This window comes from Pteropus medius, unplaced genomic scaffold (assembly GCF_902729225.1).
Source record: "Pteropus medius unplaced genomic scaffold, Ma_sr-lr_union100, whole genome shotgun sequence".
Taxonomy (NCBI): Eukaryota; Metazoa; Chordata; class Mammalia; order Chiroptera; family Pteropodidae; genus Pteropus; species Pteropus medius.
Window position 1 is genome coordinate 4170652 of NW_024343732.1, and position 14579 is coordinate 4185230.

Consider the following 14579-nt stretch of genomic DNA (forward strand, 5'->3'; position numbering starts at 1 on the left):
GATGAGACAGGTAGCAAGTATCTGGGCTCCTCATGCAGCTGCAAAGAAATGAATCCTGCCAACAAATTGATAAGCTTGGTTGTGAATTCCTCCTTAGTCAAGTCACCAGATTAGAAATCAACCTGGTTGACATTATGATTGCAGCCTGGGGATAGTCTGAGCAGGGGACTCAGCTAAGCCATGCCCAGACTCCTGACCCACAGGAACCATGAGACAATAAACATGTGTTTTTTAAGCCACTAAGTTTGTGACAATTTGTTATGCAGCACCAGAAAATTAATACAATGGACAAAAGCTTTGAACTAATACTTGACCAAATAAGATATATGGATGGTAAATAAGCACATAAAAAAAATGCTAGATGGTTGGTAATTAGGGAAATCCAAATTCAAACTGCAATAAGTTACCACGACACACCTTTTGGGACTGATGAAAGTGTGGGCAAGAATGTGGAGGGGGAACAAAAGAATGTGGAAGAAATGGAATTCACATACGGTGCTGATTGATCTGTAAAATGGTACAGCTGCCCCGGAAAACAGTTTGACATTTTCTTGAAAATTACACACATACCTATCATATAACCCAGTCCTTACTCTCCAGGGTATTTACTCAAGAGAAAGGAAAACATGTTCACCCAAAACCTTGTACACAAATGTTCAGAATAACTTTATTTGTAATAGTCAAAAACTGGAACTACTCCATGCAGCAACAGGTGAATGATGAACACACAATGGAATACTACTAGGCGGTAAAAAATAATAAACTATTGATACTCATTACGACATGGACGAATCTCGAAATAATTAAGCTGAGTGAAAAAAGCCAGACAAAAAGAATAAGTACTGTATGATTCCATTCATATTAAATTCTGTAAAATGCAGAGTAATCTACAGTGACAGAAGGCAGATCAGTAATTCTTTGTGTTGGGGAGAAAAGCAGGAAGAGATTACAAAGCATCATGAGCAGACGTCTGGGAGTAATGAATGGGTTCCTTGTCTTGATTGTGCTGATGGTTTCGATGGAGAACATATGTCAAAACTTATCAAAATGGTGCACTTTAAATATGTGTGGTTTATCGTGCGTCAATTATACCTCAACAAAGCTGTAAAATTTTTAAAGTAAAAAGAGGAATTAAGGGAGAATGACAGATGTATTTTAGATAAGCCGTGCATGGAAGGCTCTCTGCGGAGGGGCCACCTGTGTGCACACCTGAGTACAGTAAAGGAGAGAACAATATGACCGTCTGGGGGAGAGGAGCATTCCAGACAGACAGGACAGCACATGCAAAGGCTCTGGAGCAGGACCATGCCTGGAACATCAGAGTAGAACGTGGCTGGAACAGAGTGAGCAAAGGGTAGAAGTGAGATCAGAGAGGTAGAGAAGGCCCAGATCATGTAGAAATTGTTCTCAGAGAGCTGGAAATGTATTAAATTGTTTTGCCCTGAGTTGTGACGTGATCTGACTTATGTTTTAAAATTATTATTCCAAATCATGACTATCATTCTAAACTATAAGGAGGAAGGGCAGAAGCAAGGAGATGAGTTAGTGGGCTATTGCAATAGTTAAGCAAGAGATGGTGGTGATGTGGTGAAGATGGGGAGAAGGGGTTGGAGGCAGGATTATTTCAAAGATAAAGCTGTCTTGCTCCGTTGACAGAGGTAGAGAGGAAGAAGAGAAAAGTCAAAGATGATTCTAAGGTGTTTGCTCTTCACATCTGGAAAAATATATTTGCCCATTACTAAAATGGAGGAAGTCTGATTTGCCCGTTTCTAAGATGCGTTCCGCATAGATTAAGTTTAAGGTGACTCCCGGACAGCCAAGCAGCAGTATTGAGTAAGCTAGATATATCGATCTGTAATCAGGGGAGGGGGTTAAATCTGGGGCTAAAGACAGAAATCGAAGAAGGAACATAGAGTAGGAGAAGGGGTCTGAGCACTGGGCACTGGGGAATTCCAACAATAAGAAGTCAGGAAGAAGAGGAAAAATCAGCAAAGATGACTCCCGAAGAACAACAGTGAGCATGAACTAAGGAAAGCAAGTGTTTCGAGAAATATGGTGATCAACTGTGACAAACGCTGCCATCAAGTCAACATGACCACTCTGCATTGACCACTGGATTTAGCAATAGACAGCCTTAGCTGGAGCTATTTCTGTGAGGTGAGAGGAATGAAAGGTTGATCGGAATGGGCTCAAGGAAGAACTGGAGGTGAAGAATTGGAAACAGCAAGTTATCAGAGAGTTTTGCTGTCAAAGCAAGCAGAGAAATTGAGCAGTAGTTGAAGAGGGATATGGGGGTCAAGGGAGATTTTTTTTTAAGATTGAAGATATTATAGCATGTTTGTATTCTGATGAGAACAGTCTAGTAGAGAGTAGAGATGTAAAAATTAATGATGCAGGAGAGAGAGCGAGAGGACAATTGCAGGGAAAAAGTCCTTGAGCTGTGGGAGCAATATTAGAGAAAGATGAAGAGGCGAGAAGAATCTAGCTGTGGAGGCTACCTCCTCATCTATCACTCCATATCCAGGACCAGTAACCTAAAGTTGAAAGGTGCCTATGATATCTCAGAAACCTTCTGGTTATTCTTCTCAACCACCCTAGGAGGGGTTATTTTGAGCCTCACTCTACCGACGAGGCAACCAAGGCTCAGAGAGATGCAACGACCCTGTGTGTCACCTGGTCAATCCCAGTTATGCCCAGCCTGCAGCAGGTGACTCTGAGCACAAGAAGGCTGCCCCCTCACCCTCCACACCTCCCTATCTGCTCATCACAGTAACATCCAAACACTAAGCCTGCGTCTGAGGCCCAGACTGTGCAAAATACACATTTACTCTCCTCATTCGAGCTGCAGTTCAGCTGCACAGTGCAATATGTTCCATTGGTTTTCCTACCACCCTCTTTCCCCACAAATATAAAACCATAGAACACTAAAGCTAAAAGAGACCTCGGAGATCACCCAGTCCACCCCCATTTCCATAAAAGAAACTGAGGCGCGTGGTTACATAGGCCCATGCTCAAAGACAAGCAGAGCAAACTGTCATATCGTTGCCCATGAGCTGTCTAACGCCACCCGCCTCGTCCCTAGAAATGTGAGTGCATATGCCCGTGTGTACAAAATCGATTTGAAGATGCAAATTGGCTACATCCAATTTTATCCAACTGTTCTCAAAATTTAAAAGCTTTGCTGACATGCACAGACCAAAGAGTAAATTGTCCCCCTGAGAGAAATAGTCTTGGAAACATTCTCATGTGTCCCTGTTCAAGGTGCTAGGCGGACAGTGGCTGCGAGGAAGAAGCCTGTGTCTGCTGGGTCCAAATGTGTCCTCCTGTGAAGAGAGAGGGAAGAGAGGCTGGGATTTGGAACTGAGATAGATAAAGGGACCCCCTGAAATCCTGCTTCGTTGGAAATGGATGGACATCTTCGCCAGGACTCCAGTGGGGTTGTTTTCCAAGATAAATACGTATCATTCAGGGGACACATGATGACTGGTGCCGAACATCCCCTCCTACTCCAGGTTTAGAGAGAGGATAAAAGAAGCAAAAGTTTTAAACAGCATTGTTACTCTCAAGGAGACTCTGGGGCGTTCCCTGAGTGCCAAGGCCTCCAGCACAGGGTGTCAGTTGCCCCAAGGCCTGATCCTCTGACATAACAAGTGGATTCACCCAAAAGCAGATAAATCAGAGCTCCACAGCTTAATTAGAGCAGTGATTCTCAAGCCCTCTTTTAGAAGTAGAAACATTATTTGAAACAAAATCTGATTCAGAAGATGGCAAATGCAAAGCCGCTGTGCTTGAAGCAGGGGTGGAGGCCTAGCAGCCCACTCTGGGTAATCCCAGACCTCAGAGGCACTGCTGTAGCACAGTAGGGTTTTCAGAAAAAGAGTTAAAAATCACTAGATTAAGTTAACCCACAAAAGATCTGTAGGTGTCTGCCCCCATCACACTCTTTGGCAGGTAAATAACATGCCCAGTCTCATTCTTTAATAAATCACATGCCTCCCCTTCCAAAACTTAAGTAGCAAGACCAATGCCCCTAGTTGCAAAAATCTGTGGTCACTGAGACCCCTGGACTGTACTACATTTTCAGAGCACACCATGTTCTTGTCTGCACCCTGCTTGTAGTTTCTCAATGACCTGCATGGTCTGGGTCCCATCTGGGGTCTCCACCCTGCCTGGCACATGCCTGGGGATGACCTCATGCCTCTGCCTCTGTAAGTGGACTTTCTGGTACCTCTCTGTAACAGATGCTATCAAAGACCCGCCCAGATCCCTGTTTTGGTGGCATCCTGCAGCAAGCATATATATATACTCTTTCCCTGAGAGCTTTCTTTCAGTCTGAAAATCCACAAGGCAGTCCAGAAATGCTGAGTTAATGTGCCAGGAGAAGCCATCAGCCAAAAATCTTTGGGTAAGATAACTCTGAGGCATGCCCTAATGTGTTTCCAAGTTTCCTAGTAGCATTGAGCCCAGGTTCTTACAACAGTAACTTCCACAACAACACATCCTTTTCAGCTTTCTTCTCTTCCCTATACTCCTTACCCTTCCCCTACCAGTGCTTCCTAAAATCAACTCCCAAAGAAACTAAGTGCGTGCACATCTTCAGCTCAGGTAATGCTTCTGGGGGGACCCAAATGATGAATCTGATGCCAAAATGAGGGTAGGAAGCAGACCTTCAGCAGGAGGTCCTGGATTAAGATCATATGTCGTCTACGCCCATGCCACCCTGAACAAGCCGGATCCTGTCTGATCATGGAAGCTAAGCAGGGTCGGGCCTGGTTAGTACTTGGATGGGAGACCACCTAGGAAGACCAGGTGCTGTAGGCTTCAAAAATAAAAAATAAGGGATTATAATCTGACAAGGTCCTTGTAATCTGTGAGGTCAACCAAGGTTCGCCTCACCTAAAAAAAAAAAAAATTACATGTTAACTGCATAATAACAAGGACCTCAATGCCAGTGATAGGTGAGGTGGTGACAATCCTGGCATGCTCTAGCTCACAATCGCTAAAACTCTTACCTGTAGTGAAATGAACTGAGATGAAATGCAAGCCAAATAGAAGGCATTGACTTAAACAATAGGGTCCATGTTGTTTAAAATGGTCCACGGCATGGAAGCAACTGAACTGTCCTACGATAGATGATTGGCTAAAGAAGCTGTGGTACATATATACAATGGAATATTATTCAGTCATAAGAAGAGATGAAATACTGCCATTTGTGATGACATGGATGGACCTCAAGGTAATCATGCTAAGCGAAATAAGCCAGACAGAAAAAGTTGAAAATCACATGATATCACTTATATGTAGGATATAAACCTAAAAGCAACAAATGAACAGGACAAACAGAGACTCGTGGACACGGACAATGGACTAGTGGTTACCAGAGGGTCAGGGGGAGGGAGGAAGTAGGCGGGGGAAAAAAAATTAAATCATTTCTTCAACTAAAATAATTAATTAATTAAAAAATAATAAAATAAATAAAATGGTCCATGGGCCAGCCCCAGCCTGTGACCTCTTTGATACCAGTCTCTGTAGGTAAGTACAGAAATTGAGAGAAAGCGTGTGGAAACTCTTTCGGCAATTTGGCAGAGTAATTTTATGTCAGTTAGATCTAACAATTATAAAAATTAGGCTAATAATATATATGTCTTTTTTTATTTTTCTAATAATTCATCATTCCACAAAGATTTTTTTAAACTATTTCTTCATATTAGTCTGAAAAGCACCAGCCTAGACTTAAAAACTTGGGAGGAAATGTTAATTATGACGGTTGTGGAGCTGACTAATTGTTAACTGCCACCAAGCACTGAAGGAAAAATATGTCAGGCTCAGATCAGGCAAATGATCAACTATAAAGCCAGAGGCCTCCAGGGCCGTGTTACAGAGGTTCTCGTCTCCTATAAATGAGAGACAGACTGAGCTGGACATCCGGCTGGATGTGTGAGTGTGGCAGAGTTACAAAGGCGGTTGGATTCACAGCTCCGGGAAGGCTTCAGTGCTAATGCAGGACGCCGTAGGGAGTGAATGGGGCCCTGAGGCCCACAATCAGGACATTGGCGTGGGATCAAGGGGAATCCTCACGAGACGGCTACACCTCCCCTCCTTGTTTCTAGACCAATACCTGGGACCAATTTTCAGCGTGACTCAACTAGGGAAGTGTGTCACTCCTTACGAAAGGAAATGGATCATTCGGCCAAAAGCTGCTGCAAGGCCAACCGGTACTTGGAGAATATACCTGGGAGTGGATCTTGAGAATTGATGGAGTGGGTGGCTGGACTACGAGGTCGGGTTGTGGACAGTTCATTGAGAGAAGAGCACTCTCCCATGACTCAGGATTTAGTGCCCTGGCGTGAACATCCAAAGCCTAGTCTAATACATTGCTGGCACGGGTCCTTGAAGGTTGGAAACAAGAATGGCCTACCGTATATGAGGTGGAAATGCCAGAACTGCCTTGGCAGAGTATTGAAGAAGAGAACAAAAGGCTCAGAAAAGTACTCTTGTCGGAACGAATTTACTATGTTAAACTAGGGAACACACTATCTGACTACGTTCCCCAGGAGGGCCCAGAGGACATTCCCTTCCCAAAAGCAATAAAATAATGGGGCACTGTGATCAGAAGTCCAGTGGTAGCTATGGTCTGAGGCCAGAGAAAATAGTGGGCGATGTTGCCATGGCTCCCAAATGTCAATGGGGCTAAGATTCTGTAATAACCAAGATCAAGCCAAAAGTAGAGTGAATGCAATGATATGACAGACAGCACGGCTGGGATGATAACCTTGACCTGCTGGGATCTGTCACAATGACTAACAAAGGTATTGTTTGACGTATGCAACCAAAAATGATCAAGAGAGGTGAGCAGAAGGCCAGTGTCAGCTGCCACAATAGAAAATTGTAATCCCTCACCAGTTTCCAGACCTGAGCTAGTTCTTAGACCCAGAGACCACCAGTGGACGAAGAGGCTATGTCCCCTTGACAAAGGACACTGGAAATGTCTCAGAAAATGCATATAGTAGCATTATCTACTTTAGGATTTTTTTTCTCTAAAAGAACTTTTGGCCATTTACCTGATAAATGTATATGAGGAGAAGAGAATATCAAAAAAATTCAAAGGTTATTGGATACAGGGTCTGAGCGTGTCGATATAATACCAAGGGACACTGTTGGAGTGGAGCATAGAGAGGCCATGCAGTAAATGCACTCCTGGCTGATGCTTATGTTACAGTGGATTCAGGGTCCTACAGTCTCACTCCCTGGTAATTTCCCAGGTCCCTGAGTACATAGTCTAGATAGATATACCCACCTAGGAGTTGGCAGAATGCTCCTGCATCTGTGTAGTAGAGCCATTAGGGCAGAAAAGGACAAGTGGAAGCCTTCTCCTGACACACGTGCGCGCGCGCACACACACACACACACACACACACACACTGGCCAAGACAGTTAATCGAAGCCATACTACATCTTAGATGGAATAATAGAGACTAGTGTCACCCTCAAAGACTGAAAGGATACAAGGCAGTGGTCCCATCATATTCCCATTTAATTCATCAGTAAAATCAGATGGATCATGGAACATGACAATGGACTACTATAAACTTAACCAAGTGGTAGCCTCAGTTGCAACTCTTTTTCCAGATATCTTCAGTAGAACAGATCCATACAGCCTCCAACACTTAGTGTGTCATTCTCAATCTGGTGAATGCATTCTCTTTAATGCCCTCCAAGAAGGATCAAAACAAGTTAGCAGTCCGTTAGAATGCGCAGTTTACATTTCAATGGTCTTGTCCCAGATCTATTTAGCAATTCTGTTCTCTGTCACCATATAGTTCAAAGGAACCTCGATTTTTTGAACATGCCACGGAACATCCGGAACATCCGACATACCCATTATACTGACCTGTCATTGACTCAGGTGGGGTGAGCGGGAAGAGGCAAGCACTCAGAAGCCCTGCTAAGACGTGTGCACCAGGGTTAAGAGACAAGCCCTGCGAAGACCCCACGTCGCTAAAGGTTGTAAAGGTCTAGCATTCAGGCCATGTTGACACATTTTTTCTAAAGTAAAGTCTCACTTTGCAGTGAGAGGTGCGATGGCAGATGCAAGGCCGCAGGACCCTGAAGTCCTGTCATACGTCCGCCACTCAGAAGCTGCATATCTGATGGAGCCCCAGAACGGCCTCGCGAGGTCTGACAGATCACCAGCTTGGTGGGGACACCCACGAGGTTGAGGCTCCACTCAAGGTGCTGCACACTGGTTGAACCAATGGCTACTTTGTGGAGTTGTGACCTCCCAAAACCAGAACACATGGAAACCAAGAACTGGCAGGAGAAGTGGACCCTGTCACCATCACTCCCAGGGTCCCCTTGTGGAATTTGTGTGTCCTGTCCCTGTAACTCTAGGATCTGATTAATCTGATTGCAGGATGGGGAAAATCTCCCATGTACAAAGTAAGGGCTCCTCTAACCCTAAAGTGAGGGCTACCGCCTGGTCTTCTGGGGCTTCTCATGTCAGCACATCAGCAGGCAAAGAACATAAACTGGTGGGAAAAACCGACCCCAATTATCATGAGGAGTTAGGAGTTGGGGCAGAAAGGAATATATGGAACTCAACTCCGGCAACTCACCAGGGTGCCTCTTAATAACCACGAATGGGCAATTGTGGCAGAGCCCCCGGGCCCAGGGGTCCACCCTCCTGAGGCTAATGGCTTGGAGCATCCTGCCAGGCAGGCAAACAACAGCAGAAATGCTGGCTGCGCACAAGAAGTTAGATGTAGCGGTTGAAGAGTAACGTGCTGAAAATCGCATACGGCATCAGAACCAACTGCGGCAGCAAACTCTAGTTTGTCTCGCTAACCCTCCAGTTGTCTTTATTTTATTTATTTATTTTATTTTATTTTTTGAGAAATTATGATCAGTCACCATTTGGAAAAAGCAGTACATGGGGTGAACTGGAGCCGGTGCTGTCAGCTCCGCACCCGCAGCTCCTAAACTCCACCATCCCAGCAGCACCCCACTGCACCTGCTGCTCTCCCTCTGAACTCACCCTCTTGGGACTCCGCAGGGTTCATTTAAGATCCAGGCTCCCTCGCGGACAACGTCCTCTGCCCTACTAGAGGCAACTTCCGGCTGTCTCTGTTTTCAAGTCTCTTTCCAGGCCCACTGCAATCAGGTCTCCCTGCTCCTCAGCAGCCCTCAGGAAAGCCTCCTGCATCTCTCAGGTGTCAGGTCAACCATGCCCCAGCGTCCCATAAGCCTGAGGCAGGCACCACCCTCTACCCAGGACTTCAGATTTCTCAAATTCCATGCGCAGGCCAAAGAGGGGGCATCTCCTGGAAAGAAGCCTGCAGAGGGGAGAGTGTAACCTCAGAGAGGTCCTCTGTCGGCACTTGCCCAGCAGGCCAGTCACCAGTTCCTCAGAAGAGCCTCTCACCCGCCGATCCCTTCAAAACCACTCAGTGTTCCTTTAGGAGAGAAGACCAAGGCTACAAATTCTCAATGGAGACATTTCAGGCACCGTGACACTGGGTTAGGTTGATTTGGGGGGTTCTTGGGGCCTTCTTGGTGTCCCTGAAATCACACCAGGTAGACAGCCACATATCCCCTGCGCCTAAATCTCCCGAGAGAGCCTGCGAGAACTCTTGGCTCACAGCTTCCGGCAATGGAAGATACGTCTACCCTCGCCCCCAACAGCAAGGGAAGGGATAGAGAGAAATTGAAAGGAAATGAAGGACAGACGAGGAACATCAAAGAGAATGAGATAAAACAGAAGGCACTGAGGTAGGGGCACACGGGAAGAAGAGGGATGGGCGGAGGATCTGCACACTCCTCCCAGGCAGAACAACACACACACACACACACACACACACACACACACACACACACACAGAAAATATCAGCAGAGACCACGAATGAAATTTAAAGTTGTTATGGCAACCGAAACAGGTGAGTGGGCACTTGTGCCTACTGAATTTACAAAATTAAAGTAAGCTTTGCATTTGCTAACTAATTAAGTAATGCCTTCTAAATATTTCTAATCTCCCAGACATCAGGCCGGAAGAGAGTAGGGAACGGGGAGAGCCGAAGCTCTAATTTATTTACCTGAGGGTCTAGAGAAGTGCTCATAGGTGGCTGTGGTTGAGGAAGGGGAGGGGTGTCGGAGAAGGGGGTGCAGGCAGCATGAGGGCACCTCTTTCTAACACACGCAGAACAAGCAAGGGCACTGAACTCCCACTAGGAATCGCCCTGGAGAAGGACGATTCGAGGCAGGGCCAGCCCAGCCGTGGGTGTCCTTGGCTTCAGTCTTCTGTAGTCCCACCCCACCCATCCCCAGCCAGGACTACCACAGAAAGAGACTGGGTGATGGTGGGGTCCCAGGGGATTCGCAGAGACCAGAGTCCAAGCCCTCGGCAGAGACATGGTGAAGTTCAAAGGCACCAGTCAAACAAGGCAACAGCTAAAGGAGACAATTTTTCTTTCGATGTGAGGGTTGGATTGGTTTCCTTTAAAAAAGAAAAAAGAAAAAGAAACCTCTGCTAAGACCCAGATGCGCCATCTTAGCTGATCTTCCCTGGGGAAATAAATTACACATAGCACTGTACACAAACACAGCTCCAAACACAAACCCAGCTGGCAGCACGGTGGCACTTCTGTCCCTGGGGAAATAAATTCCAATGTCTATATATCTCTATCTATAGATACATACACAGAAAAGGTCACAGCATGTTTCCTTCAGTGCTCCTTTCACTTGAAATTAAACAACAATTGTTTCGGTGTTTAGTCTCCAGCAAAGGCTGGAGCCAATGGACTGGAAATCACCCCGGAGTAGCTCACCCATAGGCGCAGGCACGCAGGCCTTCTCGTTACGCCCGGGACAGAGAGGGTTCAGGACACCGGGATGCCGGTATGCGAGTCACGTGAGCATCGAGGAGGTCCCGCCTGGTGTGATCATCCCAGCCAGGACCTGGGGACGCATGGGTGGCCCTACAGGCAGCTGGGGCTGCTCTGATGTTCTCTTGTTCCGGTGGCGACTGTGGTGGCGGCAGCACCGGCGGTGGTGGCGGTGGCCGCGGTGGCAGCGGCGGCGGTGGTGGTGTCCCAGGACAGAACGGGTCTTCTGCTTTCCTTTCACGGCTGTGACCAGCCCAGCTTACAACTGTAAGTTCCACTGACTTGGAAAGCTTGGAGGCAGAAACGGTCTCATTTTACGGGGAAAAAACTGAAGGCTGGAGTTGGTGACAAAAAATTAATGTAAGCTCCGTGAAGGCAGAGGGTCTCTCTCTTGTTACATTCACTGTTATGTTCAGTGCTTGGCACATCGGGGGGCGGGGGCAGGGAAGGGAAGGCTGGGCATCCTGTCCTCCCGTCCACTGTTCTCTCTACATCGGGGTGGGCGCCAGGGTGTAGCAACACTGTGCAGGGTATTGTGGCAGTTACAAGGTCATGCTCACACTAGAACAGGAAGGGTGGTCGTGAGGGGCAGTGCCATCCATTCTGGGGACTCTGCCCTCTGTTCACAGAACCACGTCATTCCAGACACCCTACGTGCCCCTCCCTTGGCACCCCATCTCCTCTCTTTTCTGACCCCACACGGCCTTCCACCTGCCCAGACAGCACTTTGTGCAAGTCACCCCACTTTGTCTCACGCAAGCTCACACCTCATCTAGACGGCCAGTTCCCTTTCTGTTGGTGTGCAAATGCATCCACACATCTTGTCAACTAGAGTGTAAGCATTTGCCTGGGGTGGTGCTGTGAGCACAGCAGGAAGTCACAGATGCTCAACTGGTCGACAGCCTGTCAGGTGAACCAACAGACTTCGTGGGGTTTTCTGGAGGACTGCCAGACCCCAGGACAGCCCGTGGGAACACAGGTCTGGTTCTACGATGGGCGTCGGCTTCGATTTGATGCCTTAAACAGCTTCTGGCACATCCGGATTAGCAACGTGGTTTTAAAACCTTCCTGCTCATTGCTCTTTCAGCCCAGAAATTCCCCAGGCTCACTTTTTCCACATATGTGCCCTCTCTGACACATCTCTGCACGGCTGTACCTCCCGGCTTCTCTCCTTACCCGGCCCGTTTGAATCTGGCTTCGGATGGCGCACCTGGCTTAGACCTGGGGCTCCACTGGGATGAGACCTCCAGCGGTTGCTCTCATGGCTCCCAAAGCCCACACTTGGGGCAAGAGCATCAATGCCTCCTCATCCTGGAACCCAGAATTCAGTTAGGCTGGGAACCAAGAGCCCCAGCTCCTCTGGTCTCAGAGGGGACGACAGAAACCACCAGGACAAAGTCTCCTGAAAGCTGGGAAGCTGGAGAAGCAGCCTGGCCCTTGAGCTCAGGCCTAAACTGAGAGGCCCCTGCAGGCCCTGTCAGTATCTCTGAGGCCTCGGCCTTCGTTCTCTGTCAAAACACCCTGACAGGCTCGGGCCGGCCTGCGTCCTGGAAGGAAGAGGCTGCTCGTGCCCTTTCGCTGGCATGTTTGTTCCAGTAAAACTCGGCCTGTCCTTCCTAATTGGCTTCTGGGCCCTGAGTCCCCAAGGGACCAGGGAGAGAGGTCAAGACACAAAAGGAGATGTCACTTCCCATCGAGGTCTAGCACCATGAGCAGGAAGAGGGGCTGCCTGCGACACGCTCAAAACTCTGTCGTCAGTGCCTTCCTTCTGTTCCAGGCGTATCTGGAGGTGGGGGGTGGGGACAGTGAATGAGCCGGCAGGGCAGCCTGTCAGCCGCTCACCGGCAGTCAGACATAGACCAAGTCTAAGGCTGCACCTTGCAACAGAACCAGACAAGACCCAGGGGTGATCCACTCGTCCCATCAATTGGGGCATCTGCTGTGTGCCAGGCTCTGGGGTTACAATGGAGGAAAAGAGTGACCCAAGTCCTGATGGAGCTCACGCTCTCAGAGCAGGTGATGATAATTCTGTGTGATAAGTGCTTTGATGCAGAAGGATGGGGAGCTACAGGACCTACGGTGGGAGGGCAGAGGGACACAGGCTCCTGAGACAGCCGTACCCCCAGGCCCAGTGGCACAAGGTGATCTGGGGCTTTGGGTGTGAGCTCGGGAGTCGGACACACCTGGGTCTAAATTCTGGCTCTACTCTTACTAGCTATGTTACTTTGAGTGAGTAACTTAACTTCTCTGCACCTCGGTTTCCTTCTGTAAAATGGTGATGGGAATGATAAATGTTCCTGCCTCATAGGCTTGTTGATGAGAATCAAATGAGAAAACTGTTATACAAAAGCACAGAGTAGGCTCTCAGTACATGTCAAATTTTGCCATCGTTCTTATTGCTGTTATTGATGCTGATAACAATAATAACAACAGTAATGGCAGCCGTTGTCATTGCTGTAACCATTAATATCTGCAAGGTTTCCAGCTACCTGGCTACCACAGGCCAGAGCAGCCTGGGCAGGACAGAAGGATGGAGGTGAGGGAATAGGCAAGTCGCCCTACTCGAGAGCATCTGGAGCATTGGAGAAGTTACCTGAGAGGGCCGTAAGCACAAGGAACAACATGGGACCCAAGATCAGAGTCCGATTAGCCATGGCAGGGGAATAATTTGGAACTACTTAAATCACTCCCACCCCCTGGCCAGGATCAGTCTTGGAGATGCCCAATTGTGAGATAAGAAAGGCCAGAGAGGCTGGGAGGGTCTCATGCGGAAAGTGGGCATTCTGCAGGTTTGACCCAGAGACGGGCAGGGGAAGGCTTCCAGACACCAGCTTTGGGCCACGGTCTTGGTGGGGGCCATTTGTTCTAACGCTTTTAACCTGTTCCCACTTTGGAGTAATTCCAGAATATGACTGATGCCCTAGATCTCCTCCCTGAGGAAAATGCATATAAATTTTTTGTATGGAAGTTCAGAGACTGAAGGACCCCCATGAGCTCATGAACACTAGAATAAGAATTCTCCCAGGTGCAGTCTGTCAACAGCTGGGGACACCCATAGAAATGCTCACCTGTGGTGTCAGCAATGAGAATGGAAGTGCCTTACTGGGTGTCCTCACTTCACATCTGCAGCAGAGATGGTCCAGAGTTCCCCTGAAATGCAAATGACCCCCTTGAGACTGAGGATGTCCAAATGGCCTACAGTCCATGTTCACTGAGTGTTCTACACCACTTATGGTACTATTCCTGTGTGCCAGGCCTGTGGTAGGCACTGCCAGGGACAGGAGATAAGGTGACTCCTCAAGGATCTCACTACTCCTGGAGAGGAGGCAAACAAGTAACCCCAAGCTATGGTACAGAATAGTGGGTGCTGCAGGGGACAGGCAGAGAAGGAATGATTCCAGGGGGTGGGGGTTGGGCCAAGGGAAGGATGGGAGACTTCCTGCAGGAGGCCTTGATGTTTGAACTAGATTCCAAAAGGCAGAGAAAACATGCTCTTAAAGGTAATTGCAGCAGAATCATCAGAATCTCTCTAGGATTTTGCAAAGAGACAGAGGGTAATAACCACATTTCCTAATTTGTGTATTTGATCTTTGTCATCTTGGGGTCTCGCTGACACTGAAAGGACTGGCCCTCCCAGGGAGAGTTAATTCCCAGAGATAGCAAACCAACCAGGTCAGGGCCCACACCCCAACCTCCCCCTT

The 14579-nt window shown here is 47.8% G+C and overlaps 1 pseudogene; it reads left to right on the top strand.

Annotated features, from left to right (window-relative positions):
* The first annotated feature begins 4702 nt into the window (after window positions 1–4702).
* On the top strand, window positions 4703–4821 carry LOC120606685 (uncharacterized; annotated as a pseudogene).
* The last annotated feature ends 9758 nt before the right edge of the window (window positions 4822–14579 follow it).